Source organism: Anomaloglossus baeobatrachus, chromosome 2 (assembly GCF_048569485.1).
Source record: "Anomaloglossus baeobatrachus isolate aAnoBae1 chromosome 2, aAnoBae1.hap1, whole genome shotgun sequence".
NCBI lineage: Eukaryota > Metazoa > Chordata > Amphibia > Anura > Aromobatidae > Anomaloglossus > Anomaloglossus baeobatrachus.
The window spans coordinates 330,656,390-330,668,768 of record NC_134354.1 but is presented as its reverse complement, the minus strand read 5'-3'; the positions used below and the strand labels follow the sequence as shown (position 1 = coordinate 330,668,768).

Genomic DNA, 12,379 nt, shown 5'->3' with positions numbered 1-12,379 from the left:
TATCTTTGGTTAACTGCTCCATGGCAGAATAGCTTTTCATATTTTTCTCCCTTTAGGAAGAATTAGTTCTCCGACTGTGTCGAGGCGACTAGGTCAAAGTAGGCTCATCCCACTGCTACTTCTAGTTGTGCTGTCAGAGTGAGGTCTGCAGTCAGCTGAGTTTCCAACCACTCTGGTGACACTCTGGATTTCCTAGTTTTGGCCTTTTTTGATCCTGCTCAGTCACTGAATCATAACAGATATGGCTTTGGCGCACAGACAGCATTTGGAGGGCACATACATCCCTGGAGGAGCACAGACAGCACTGGAGGAGCACAGACAGCACTGGGGGGGGTCACAGACAGCACTGGGGGGCACAGACAGCACTGCAGCGGGTACAGACAGCACTGGGTGGGCACAGACAGCACTGGGGGGCACAGACAGCATTGGGGGGCACAGACAGCACTGGGGGCGCACAGACAGCACTGGGAGACACAGACAGCAAATGGTGGAGCACAGACAGCACTGGGGGGCACAGAGAGCACTGGGGGGCATGAACATCACTGGGGGGCACGCACATCACTAGTGCGGCACAATCAGCTATAACATCTTGCATCAAGCCCTGGGTTAGAAATGGATACGCAACTATCAGACATCCCAATTACTAACTCAGGAAGTGTAGAATTAAAAAACATACAAATACACACAGGAAAAAAATAGTTTATTTGAATAAAGACTACCCCACATGCCCTCATTCAGCAATTAATTAAAAAGAAATCCTCAAAGTTCAAAAGTAATCCAATGGTGCAATGTCCCACGATGACCGTTGATTCCTATGGAGCTTCGTTCTGAGATCATTCTGAGAACATGGCACCATAAGTCACGCCACATCAATGGGAGGCACGGAATTTATCACAGTTGTAAAAAATTTCAGGTCTGCCATTGACCGAGCGTGACCTATCTAGCCTCATTATGAGAACACGCTCAGAACGATACTCCATAGGTCCTCTCCGGTCAGCAGCAGACACGGAAGTTCTCACAAGCATAGGAAATTCCGTGCTTGATGCTGATCGTCAGTGAGCTATAAAGCCTAGCTCTCAGAACATTCTCACAACGAAGCTCTATAGGAATCGATGCATATCGTGGGATATTACATCATTGGATTACATCGAAATTTTGAGGATTTTTTTCTGAATTAATATATTGGTGAAAGAGGGAGTGTGAGGGAGTCTTTATTCCTAAATTTAATTAGGTCAGATATTTGTTTTTAATTAATAAATTGGTGAAAGGGAGAGTGTGTTGTAGTCCTTATTCAAATTAACATCTTTTTTCCTCTGTGTGTGTGTGTGTGTGTGTGTGTAGTAATAGGGGTGTCTGATAAATGCCTATCCATTACTAACCCCTGGGCTTAATGCCAGATGTCAATTCACAGCGGACGTCAACCCCAAAAGTTTTACCCTGATTGCCACCGCACTAGGGCAGTTAGAAGAGCTAGGCAAAGGGCCAGAGTTGGTGCTTCTAGTGGATGTGTGGTTCCCTTGGTGTTCAGGCGCCACAGGGTATTACACCACTTTTTTGGGGTAATATCTATCCCGGCTCAGGAGGGGGTTAACCTGCTGGTACCTTCACAAAACACACACAAACAACAGCAAGGTGCTTACTCACAGGGGGTTGGACTAGGGCAGACAGGGTAGCCAGCCATCACGAAGCATGGGACTTCCCCAGTCGCTAGGACAACCACCTGGGGCAGGCACCACATGGGGTAGTAGTAGGCACAACCATGACACTTAACACCTTCCTGGGCACAGCTTGGGATAACACCTAGCACTGACAACTGGAGTTAGTGTTCCTCTCTCTTCGTGGGCCCGTGGTTTGGAGCAGGAGGCTTGGCCCGGGTTCCAGATAGCTACAGAGGGACACTTCACTAAAAACCTTCACGGTCACCGGCGGTGACCGCCGACGGATCCGTGATCGGCTGGAGCCCATCGTGGCAGAGGACGGTACCTCGGGCAGCGTCTGAAAGACTTGTGAGTAAAAGCACTTGGAACTGCAGCCCTTGTGTCTGCCTCTCCTTTACTGGTGCTGACGCCCAGTGCTGCGGCGTCAACGGGGACTACTACTACTGCCCCCGCCATCCTCCCGGGGTAATCCCACTCTGCCTATGGGGAGTGACTCCATCCCAGCTGCACTTAACATCTGCCCCGGTGAGAGACCTTGCAGCGGCGGCCCCCATCCCTAGGCACGTACAACAGGTGGCGTCACGATCCTGATAGACTTTCCTAACCTCCGACTACTACCTCCATCCTCCCTGCCACCCTCCAATCCTCCTTCCTGTACGCCTCAGGGTAACGGAACCGGGTCAGGCCACCCTGTGACAACGCAGAGGATCTGCACCCCCGGCCCGGCAACGAGTAGGTTAAAACACCTGCCCCGTGGGGCGCTACAGATGTGCCTCTCCTGGGGAGGCTGCAGGTTGCTATATTTAGGCTGGGAAGGGCTAAATAACCATGGGAGTTCCCAGACTGATAATATCATACCCCAGTTGTCTGCTTTATCTTGGCTTGTTATTAAAAATAGGGGACCTTAGACCGTTTTTTAAATTTATAGATGCGTTTTTGAGCCCCAGGCTGTGTTTCTGTGACTACAGGATGAAATTCTGTGGTCACCACAAGATGCAGCATGCAGACACCTGTGTCTGATGATTTCAGTATACTGTATCACAGGCTTCCCAATACAGCTAATGCTTTAGAAGTTTATTAATAAATACACTGACACTTTTCTGGATAGAGGTGGCATATTACTTCAAAACAGATGATACTGATGTGCTTATAAAGTGCTCTGCACCCTCACAGTGAATAAGGAAATGATTGACCTCTTGAGTCTTAACAGGAAGGAAGAGGTCAGTCTTTCTCAAATGTCAATAACTATAGCTGTGCATTTTATGATATACCTTACACAACATCAGAGGATCGAAATAAGAGCATTACCATGGAATGGAAACAAATGACCGGTAGAATTAATTGCCCTGTGTAAACAGGGCTTTGAGAAGAAAGCCACCCAATATGTAAGGAAATATGACTCAGTTCTATTATATAGCATAACAATCTTCAACCTTTTGCAATATCAGAATGCTGAAATGATATTGAACCATCACTGTCTTTCTATCTTACAGATTATTCTCATCAGGTAATGTCTCTCCTCTGACGTGTTTTCATCAGTAAGTATATATCCTCAGTGATTGTGATTGCGTTTACAATATATTGATAAAAAAAATCTTTCAGTGGCTCTTGGGTGGCACAGGTTGGGCTGGCTTTACACCATTGTTTTTTTTATTATTTTGTCAAACTAGTCAAGCTTTCAGTTTTTTAGTTCTTAAAGAAGTCCTCCCATTAAGGTTTTTATTAAATAAATGTATATATATATATATATATATATATATATATATATATATATATATATGTAGTGTGAGTGTATTAGCATACACACTTGCTGCTGCTCTCTCCGGTGTCCAGTACTGTTCTTCTCCTCCTCTGAGTGACATCACTGCTTTGCTGTCTGCCCAGGTCATGCTGCACTCTGCGTGACTCAAATGTGACTTTTGGAATATAAGTCTATAGAATGTCAGAATGAGGCTCCATAGACTTGCATTGTAAAACAGCATAGAGTGAGTCAGCTAGTGACAATTGTGGTGGTATCACTCATAATAGCTACCATATGTAAAGATGTTGGACACCAGAGAGAGCAGTGGTATTGTATTGTACACACGTGTCTCATGTCTGGGCTTTACTCCTCTCACACTGTTCACTGAACTCTGTTGTGCTCCAGTTTGGGCTTTGCAGGTGGCCTGGTGTGCTGCCTTGTGATTACCTGCCTGGGTCTAAATAAAGACCACCAAGACTCACACCTGTGTCTTGGTATTAAGACTTTTAATGTTCTTGTGACCTGTCTGCCTGAGGCCTCTAGTGTTTCTACTACCTGTTTCACGGTTTTCCATTTGCCTGTGGTCTCCAGTGCTTCTGTTACCCACTTACCGGTTTCCTGTCTGCATGCAGACTCCAGTGCTTCTACTACCTGCTAACTGGTTTCCAATCTGCCTGCAGCCTCTAGTGCTTCTACTACCTGCTTCCTGGTCTCCTATATGTGCTTCTACTACCTGATTTCTGGTCTACTTTCTGCCTGCGGTCTCCAGTACTTCTACTCCCTGCTTCCCGATCTCCTGCCTGACTGCGGCCTCCAGTGCTTCTACATTGTTTCCCATGTGCCTCAGCTGCATGCTGCATCAACACGCGTAGCCTGTGTGTCAAGCCCGACCTTGGGTTTGGAAGATCCACCTCACCAGGTGAGCGGAAACAGGTAGAAGAGTATATTAAGAAACTCATACTACATGGCATGCATATATACACACATTTAATAATTACAAAACTTAATGGGAGCGCTTCTTTAACAAATTTCCTACCAAGGACGTACCGGCACGTCCTACTTTCCGGGTACTTAATGACCAAGAATGTACCGGTACATCCTGACAATTGCGGGGGCACAGGACACTGTGCATCTGGGATCACCGACTGGGACTCAGCTTGCCCGACAGCCGCCTCATCTATCACAGCCAGAGACGATGCCTGCACCCTCACTGGCTGTTTAACCACTAAATGCCATGTTATATACTGATCGCGTCACTTAGGGGATTGGGAGAGGGATCGCACTCCCTCTCCCCTGCAATCGGGACCACCGCAATGTAATCGTGAGGGCCCGATTGTTGGTATGGTGACCCAATGTTCTCCTGATGACCTCTGGGTCATCTGACTATGGAAAGCCTTTGTAATCATATCTGCATCATGATCACTCAGGCTTTCACAGTGCAGCTCTGATAGCTGCAATGTTCTGCAGTGATCGAGCACTGCAGAACATTGCAGCTGCAATCAGACTACTGTGGGGTGATGGTCAATATAGGGACTAATTGAAAAAGTAAAACAAAGTTTAAAAAAAGTAAAAATATTTTTAAAAACTCAGAAAATAAAGAACAAAAAAATTCCAATAAATAGCTATGTTTGTATAAAAAAAAGTACAGATATTTGGTATTAATAACCCAAGCTGTAAAATTGTCACACTAGTTAACCTCTTCAGTGAACACCGGAAAAAAAAATAAAAAAAATTAGCAAAAACTGTTTTTTCAATATACCACTAGAAAAAAAAGTGTAATAAAATGCAATAAAAAAGTCATATATAACTAAAATGGTACTGCTGAAAACAACATCTTGTCCCGCAAAGAACAAGCCATGATACAGCTACATCAGCCAAAAAATAAAAAACCTATAGCTCTCAGAATACAGCAATGCAAAAACTATTTTTTCCTATAAAAGTTTTTATGGTGTAAAAGCGGGAAAACAAAAAAAAATATATAAATGTGGTATCCCTGTAATTGCACTGACCAAAAGAATTAAGCTATCTTATCACTTTTATGACATGGTGAATGGCGTCAAACAACACACAAAAAATATTCCTGAGTTGCTGTTTTTTTTTATTCTACCTAACAAAAAGTGGAATAGAAAGTAATCAACAACTATTATGTGGTCCAAAATGGTACCACTCCAACTCATCATGCAAAAAAAAAGCCTTCACATGACTCTGTCAGCAGAAAAAACTATAGCCTTCAAAATCCGGTGATGCAAAGAACCTTTATTTTGCAAAAAACGTTTTTAGTGTGATTGCAGCCAAACAAAAAAAATCTATATAAATCTATTATCACTGTAATAGTACTGACTCGAGGAATAAAGCCACCTAATTACTTGCACTGCAATGTGAAAAGTGGGAAAAATAAATAATTAAAGCCAATTCTTTACCTGCTATTGATTTGTACATTCTGTCTCTAAATGATCGCAGTATGGCGTGGCTCCTATTTATCCTGTGCTCTACGCTGAGCACATGCACCGGGATTATATGTAAGGGTACATGCCCACAATTAGGAATAGCAGTGTTTTGGACGCAGAGTGTTTTCACTGCATCCAAACTGCTGCATTGTGAAGTACACACACAGTGGATGGATTTATAGAAATCCCATGCCCTCTGTTCTTCTTTTCTCCGCAGCATAAACTGACATGCAGCACGGCTTCCCTAGCTGCAGTATGTCAATTTATGCTGCGGAGACATGAATATCTTCAGCTGGTAAAACAGAGCAAAAGTCCACAGCGCCCCAAACCGTGATCATGGTCACGGGCACCTTGTGTGCAAGGAAAGAGACACAGCGTCCAAGATGCAGAATGTCGGAATCATTGGTACTTACCCTAAATCTCTGAAAAACGTGATTGAGACAAAATTCCCAATGGAAAATTCAGAGGCAGTCACTTTGACCTCACGTCTGGCCTGTGGTCCAGTAGTGTCCATCTTTTTACGCCTCTTTTTAGGCGTGCACAATAGTGCAGTCATTAACAGTTTTGTTCACCATTGAGAAAACAGACACCGCTGAACAGAGGTCAAACAGAGTCCAGAGTAACTCTACTGCCTCATTAGTGAATGGATCAGTTGCCGGTTTCACCTGAATCACGTATTTCAGAGAAGTAAATGGAAACCCCGATATAATTACTTAGCAATCAGCATAGAGCACAAGATAAATGTTAACATCCAAAATGTTCTATACCAAAATCGCCACCAAATAGCATTCAACTAAACCCACAAAAACACAAGTCCTCACTCAGGTCTGTCATTGGTTAACGGAAATATAGGTAACTTCCACATTACTAGTAGCACAAAGGCTCTTGAAAAATTCTATGGCTCCCCCACTCTCCAAAAGAAAGTCAGCAAAATCTGTGCTCCAAATCCAAATGTTCCCCTATCTTCTGAGCCCAACAATGTGCCTAAACCAGAGTTGGCATCCACATGTTTAGCATTGTTGTAGAGAGGAGAGCCCACTTAAATGTACGAGGTACAGGTTTACAGATGCACAAGCTGGACACAGCATACGGGCATTACAATGTACTGGGCACAACAAGGACTTATTTGCAATTTTTAATTCTGCAATATTCACTGCATTTGACACCATAGGTGTTCTCCAAAGACTAAATTTTCACTTTACCCATAGATGAACCCCCAAAAGCGTGTCAATTCCAAAATTTGGTTACTTGAGGGGGATTTCTTCTGTTCTGTCACTTAGGGGCTTTGCAAATGGAGTCCGCAAACTATTTTAGCAAACTCTGTGCTCCAAAAATCAAATGGCGCTCCTTCACTTCTGAGCCCTGAGGTGCTGTCAAACAGTACTGTACAGTCACATATGGAGTTGTGTCACGTTCAGGAGAAATTATGTAATACATTATGGGGCATTTTTTATCTAATCTCCTTATGAAAATTGGAAATCTGGAGTTAAAACAACATTTTAGTGGTAAAAATCTAATTACTTGTCGTTTACCCAATAGTATAACATTTTGTGACACACCTGTAGTGTCAATACACTCTCTGCACCCCTGGATGATTTCATTGTGGGGTGCAATTTGTAAAACGGGGTCACGTGGGGGGGGGCGGGTTCTGCTGTTCTGGCTCTGCCAATGAGGCATGGCACCTGTAAATCATTGCAACTAAATCTGCACTCCAATATGGTGCTTTTTCCCTAATTTACTTTGTACTGTGTCTCAAAAGTACAGTAGTTTTCGCTAATATATGGGGTACTGGTGTACTCAGGAGAAATTGCACAACACAGTGTATAGTTCATTATCTCCTTTTACCCCAGTGACTTTGAAAAATGTGGGGTTAACACAACATTTTTGAGGTTGAAAATTTAATTTTTCTTTTTCACGGCTTGTAGCAGGGAAGCCCCCGTCGTAAGGCTATGTGCACACGTTGCGTAATTACATGCAGTTACGCTGCGCTTTGTAGCGCAGCGTAACTGCATGCGTCATGCGTCCCCTGCATAATCTATGGAGATTGTGCAGGGGCCGTGCGCATGTGGCGTATTAGAGCGCAGCGCTTCGGCTGCTGCCCGAAGCGCGCGTTCTAAGAAGTGACATGTCACTTCTTCCGTGCGCTTTGCCGGCAGCCCCTGCTCTGTCTATGGCAGGAGCTGCAGGCAGAGCACAAGAAATCGGCTTTTTTTTTTCACTACGGACATTTTCTGCAGCGATTTGAAGCGCACGTGTGCTCTTCAGATCGCTGCAGAAATTTCTGCAGTGACTGTACGCAACGTGCGCACATAGCCTTAGTGTGATATTGTGTGATCGCTGCCGTAGCGAACATAATCGCTACGGCAGCGTCACATGCACATACCTGCTCTGCGACGTCACTCTGGCCGCCGATCTGCCTCCTTTCTAAGGGGGCGGGTCGTGCGGCATCACAGCGACGTCACACGGCAGCCGTCCAATAGCAGAGGAGGGGCGGAGATGAGCAGCCGTAACATGCCACCCACCTCCTTCCTTCTCATTGCCGGTGGACGGAGGTAAGGAGATGTTCGTCGCTCCTGCGCTGTCACACACAGCGATGTGTGATGTCGCAGGAACGAGGAACAACATCGCTAATAAACAGGCAACAATATTTGGTTTTAGGACGACCTCTCCAAAACCAACGATTTTTGCCTGTTTTGCGATTGTTTAAGATCGCTCGTACGTGTCACACGCTGCGATGTCGCTAAGGATGCCGGATGTGCGTCACTAACGACGTGACTCCCATGATAAATCATTAGCGATATCGCAGCATGTAAAGCTCCCTTAAGTATAATTTTCCTGCCCTTTTTTCCCATTAAGGATAAGGAAACTTATACTTATTCCTGCCTTGCTCCACAAAGGATCTATTCCCAATATCACAAATGTACTGTATATATTCCCAAGGGTAATAGTTTCTCTGTTCCTATTGCTTTATTCTGCTTTGCCCTATATACCTGGTGTATCTCAAATAAGCATGCACTCAGAGTCACTTTGTTGTAATAATAAAATAAAACAAGTTTATTATTAACTAACAAGACTACACTTAATTAGAGATGAGCGAACCAGCTGCGGTTCGGCTCGAGCTCGGTTCGCCGAACCGAGGTCCCGTTCGAGTTTGGTTCCGCGAACGTTCGACGAACCGAACTCGAACCAATAGGAAGTAATGGGAGGCAATCAAAAACACATAAAAACGCATTATAAATGTACACATACAGTTAATAAACATTGCCATAACACTTACCGGTCCCCGCGATCCCTCCTGCACTCTGTCTCCTGCCGCTATTCCATCCAATGATCGCTGAATCCTCCCGGTGACCAGCACTGCCAGCAGTGATGCAGGACCCATCGTGATGTCAAAATAGCCATGTGACCAGTCACGTGGCTATTATCTCATTGGCTACAGACTAGTCACATGGCTTTGACGTCATGTCCTGTCCTAGGTCCTGTCATTGCACTCTCCGGTACACGGGGCACACTTGTGTATTGCCGTGTACCGGCGACATGCTCTAGCACACGGTCGACTCCCCGTTCCGTTAGGGACCGGCTGACACAACCGGTCATTAACGGAGATCACCGTTGCCATAGCAATGCAGTTAGCGGTGACGTCACGGCTAACCGCGGCTCCGGGAATCACATGATCGGAGCACCGTTGCTATGGTAACGTGTCTGTCAGCGTTACCGCTGTTACCGCTAACAGCCAGCAGCACTGATCTCTCATAGAGTGAAGGCTGCACGGGAAGCAGGGTCTTCCCCCATGCAGCAGTGATGGAGCAGAGCTGCATTTGTTGAACGAGAAAGGCAGAAGACCATGGATCGTGGAGGGCTGACAGGGGGTAATAAAGATGGAGTCTCTAATGTGTCTCTGTATTTATTTCTATTAAAGTATTTTTTCTCTGTGTGGTGTCTTTTTTTTAACCCTTTATTGGAGATTCTTAATGGCCGGGTCAAACGTGCCTGACATTAAGAATCTCTGGCTTAATACTAGCTAGTAAAACAAAGCTAGTATTAACTCATTATTACGCAGCAAGCCACCCGGCTTCAGGGCTGTTGGAAGAGTTGGATACAGCGCCAGATGATGGCGCTTCTATGAAAGCACCATTTTCTGGGGCGGCTGCGGACTGCAATTCGCAGCAGAGGCGCCCAGAAACCTCGGGCTAACCTGTGCTGCGTATTCCAATCCCCAGCTGCCCAGTTGTACCTGGCTGGACACAAAAATGGGGCGAAGCCCACATCATTTGTTTTTTAATTATTTCATGAAATAAGTGAAATAATTAAAAAACACGGGCTTCCCTATATTTTTGGTTCCCAGCCGGGTACAAATAGGCAACTGGGGGTTGGAGGCAGCCCGTGGCTGCCTGCTGTACCTGGCTAGCATACAAAAATATGGCGAAGCCCACGTCATTTTTTTGGTGGGCAAAAAACTTCTTCATACAGTCCTGGATGGAGTATGCTGAGCCTTGTAGTTCTGCAGCTGCTGTCTGCTCTTCTCCATACAGACAGACAGCAGCTGCAGAGCTAAAAGGCTCAGCATACTCCATCCAGGACTGTATGCAGAAGTTTTTTGCCCCCTGAAAAAATTATGTGGGCTTCGCCATATTTTTATATGCTAGCCAGGTACAGCAGGCAGGTACGGCTGCCCCCAACCCCCAGCTGCCTATTTGTACCCGGCTGGGAACCAAAAATAAAGGGAAGCCCTTTTTTTATTATTTCATGAATTTCATGAAATAATTAGAAAACAAATGACGTAGGCTTCGCCCCATTTTTGTGTCCAGCCAGGTACAACTAGGCAGCTGGGGATTGGAATCCGCAGCACAGGTTGGCCTGAGCTTTCTGGGCCCCACTGCTGCGAATTGCAGTCTGCAGCCGCCTCAGAAAATGGCACTTTCATAGAAGAGCCATCTTCTGGCGCTGTATCCAACTCTTCCAGCACCTGCCTGCTATACCTGGCTAGCATACAAAAATATGGCGAAGCTCACGCCCTTTCTTTGTAGTTTTTTGGCAAAAAAAAATAAAAAATGCTTCCCTGGATTTTCCATTGCCAGTGAAGGTAACACCAAGCAGTGGGGGTTAGCAGCCAGTAGCTGCTTGGATTACCATTAGCTAGCAATTCAAAAAATGCAGCGGGAGCCCATATATATTTTTTTTAATTATTTATTTAAATAACTAAAAAAAAAATGGGCTTCCCTGTATTTTGATTGCTGGACATCACAGTGCTGTAAAAATAAATCTTTAAAAAAAATGACGTAGCGCTCCACGGTATTTTTGATTCTCAGCGCAGATAAAGCAGACAGCTATGGGTTGCCACCCCCATCTGCCTGCCGTTACCTTGGTTGGCAATCAAAATACAGGGAAGCCCATTCATTTTTTCTATTTAAAAAATAGTTAAAAAAAAATGACGTTGGGTCCCCCCATTTTTGATAGCCAGCTAGGGTAAAGCAGACGGCTGTAGCCTGAAAACCACAGCTGGCAGCTTTACCGTGGTTGGGGATCCAATGTGGAGGTCCCCCCAGGCTCTTCTTTTATAATTATTTTATAAATATTAATAATTACACAAAAAAAGTAGGGTCCCCCCCAAATTGGATCACCAGCCAAGGTAAAGCGGACAGCTGTGGTCTGGTATTCTCAGGGTGGGAAGGTCCATATAGTTATTGGGCCTTCACAGCCTAAAAATAGCAGGCCGCAGGCACCCCAGACGTGGCGCATCCACTAGATGCGCCAATCCTGGCGCTTCACACCAGCCCATCCCGTGCCCTGGTGCAGTGGCAAACGGGGTAATAAATCGGGTTGATACTAGCTGTAAAGTCACCTGAGATCAAGCCCAGCAGTTTGTGATGTCATGGCGTCTATTAGATACCCAACATCATAAACTGTCAGTACTAACAAAAAAAAAATCGACAAAAGAAATTTATTTGAAAAAACAGTCCCCAAAACATTTCCTCTTTCACCAATTTATTGTAAGACAAAAAATAAAGGGGTCCCACGACGACTCTGGACCGTCTAGAATATGGGGGGGAGACACTCAGGGAACGTATCTCCCATTTTCTAGGAGTGCAGACTCTTCATGTGAGGAGTGTGGGTGCAATGAATCTGCACTCACTCTCCCCGGGTCCACAGCAGCAGAGTCCATGTCGTAATGGTTGCTACCAAAGCTGCAATGCCCTGCTCATGAGGTAAGGGCATGCCTAATCAGGAGAACTATTCTACATTTCCAAATATTGGTATTTGCTGATATTATTGCTATTCCACCTACTATATATTGGGGATAGGATCTTGGAGATGGAATACCCCATTAAGTCCAGTTATCCAGCTGAATGAATACTTAACAACAGAGCTCGCTATTTAGATGTGTTTTCTTGTGGCGTATAACGGACTCTCATGTTTGGTAGTCGTTCAGCAGGGAAACTATAAAAGCAAATCCCTCCATTTGGAAATGTAGTATATAGCTCTCCTGATCAATTATGTTCCTTACCTCATGAGCAGGGCATTGCAGTAATAAT

General features: G+C 45.0%; 1 protein-coding gene across 1 annotated transcript in view; it reads left to right on the top strand.

Moving 5' to 3' along the window:
• The window catches only part of FGR (FGR proto-oncogene, Src family tyrosine kinase), an 895,442-nt gene that overhangs the window by 478,404 nt on the left and 404,659 nt on the right, over positions 1-12,379 (top strand). Inside the window, exon 3 of the mRNA XM_075333908.1 lies at positions 3,152-3,196. The gene's annotated coding sequence lies outside the window, so the exon portion shown is untranslated. The remainder of the gene's footprint in view (positions 1-3,151; positions 3,197-12,379) is intronic.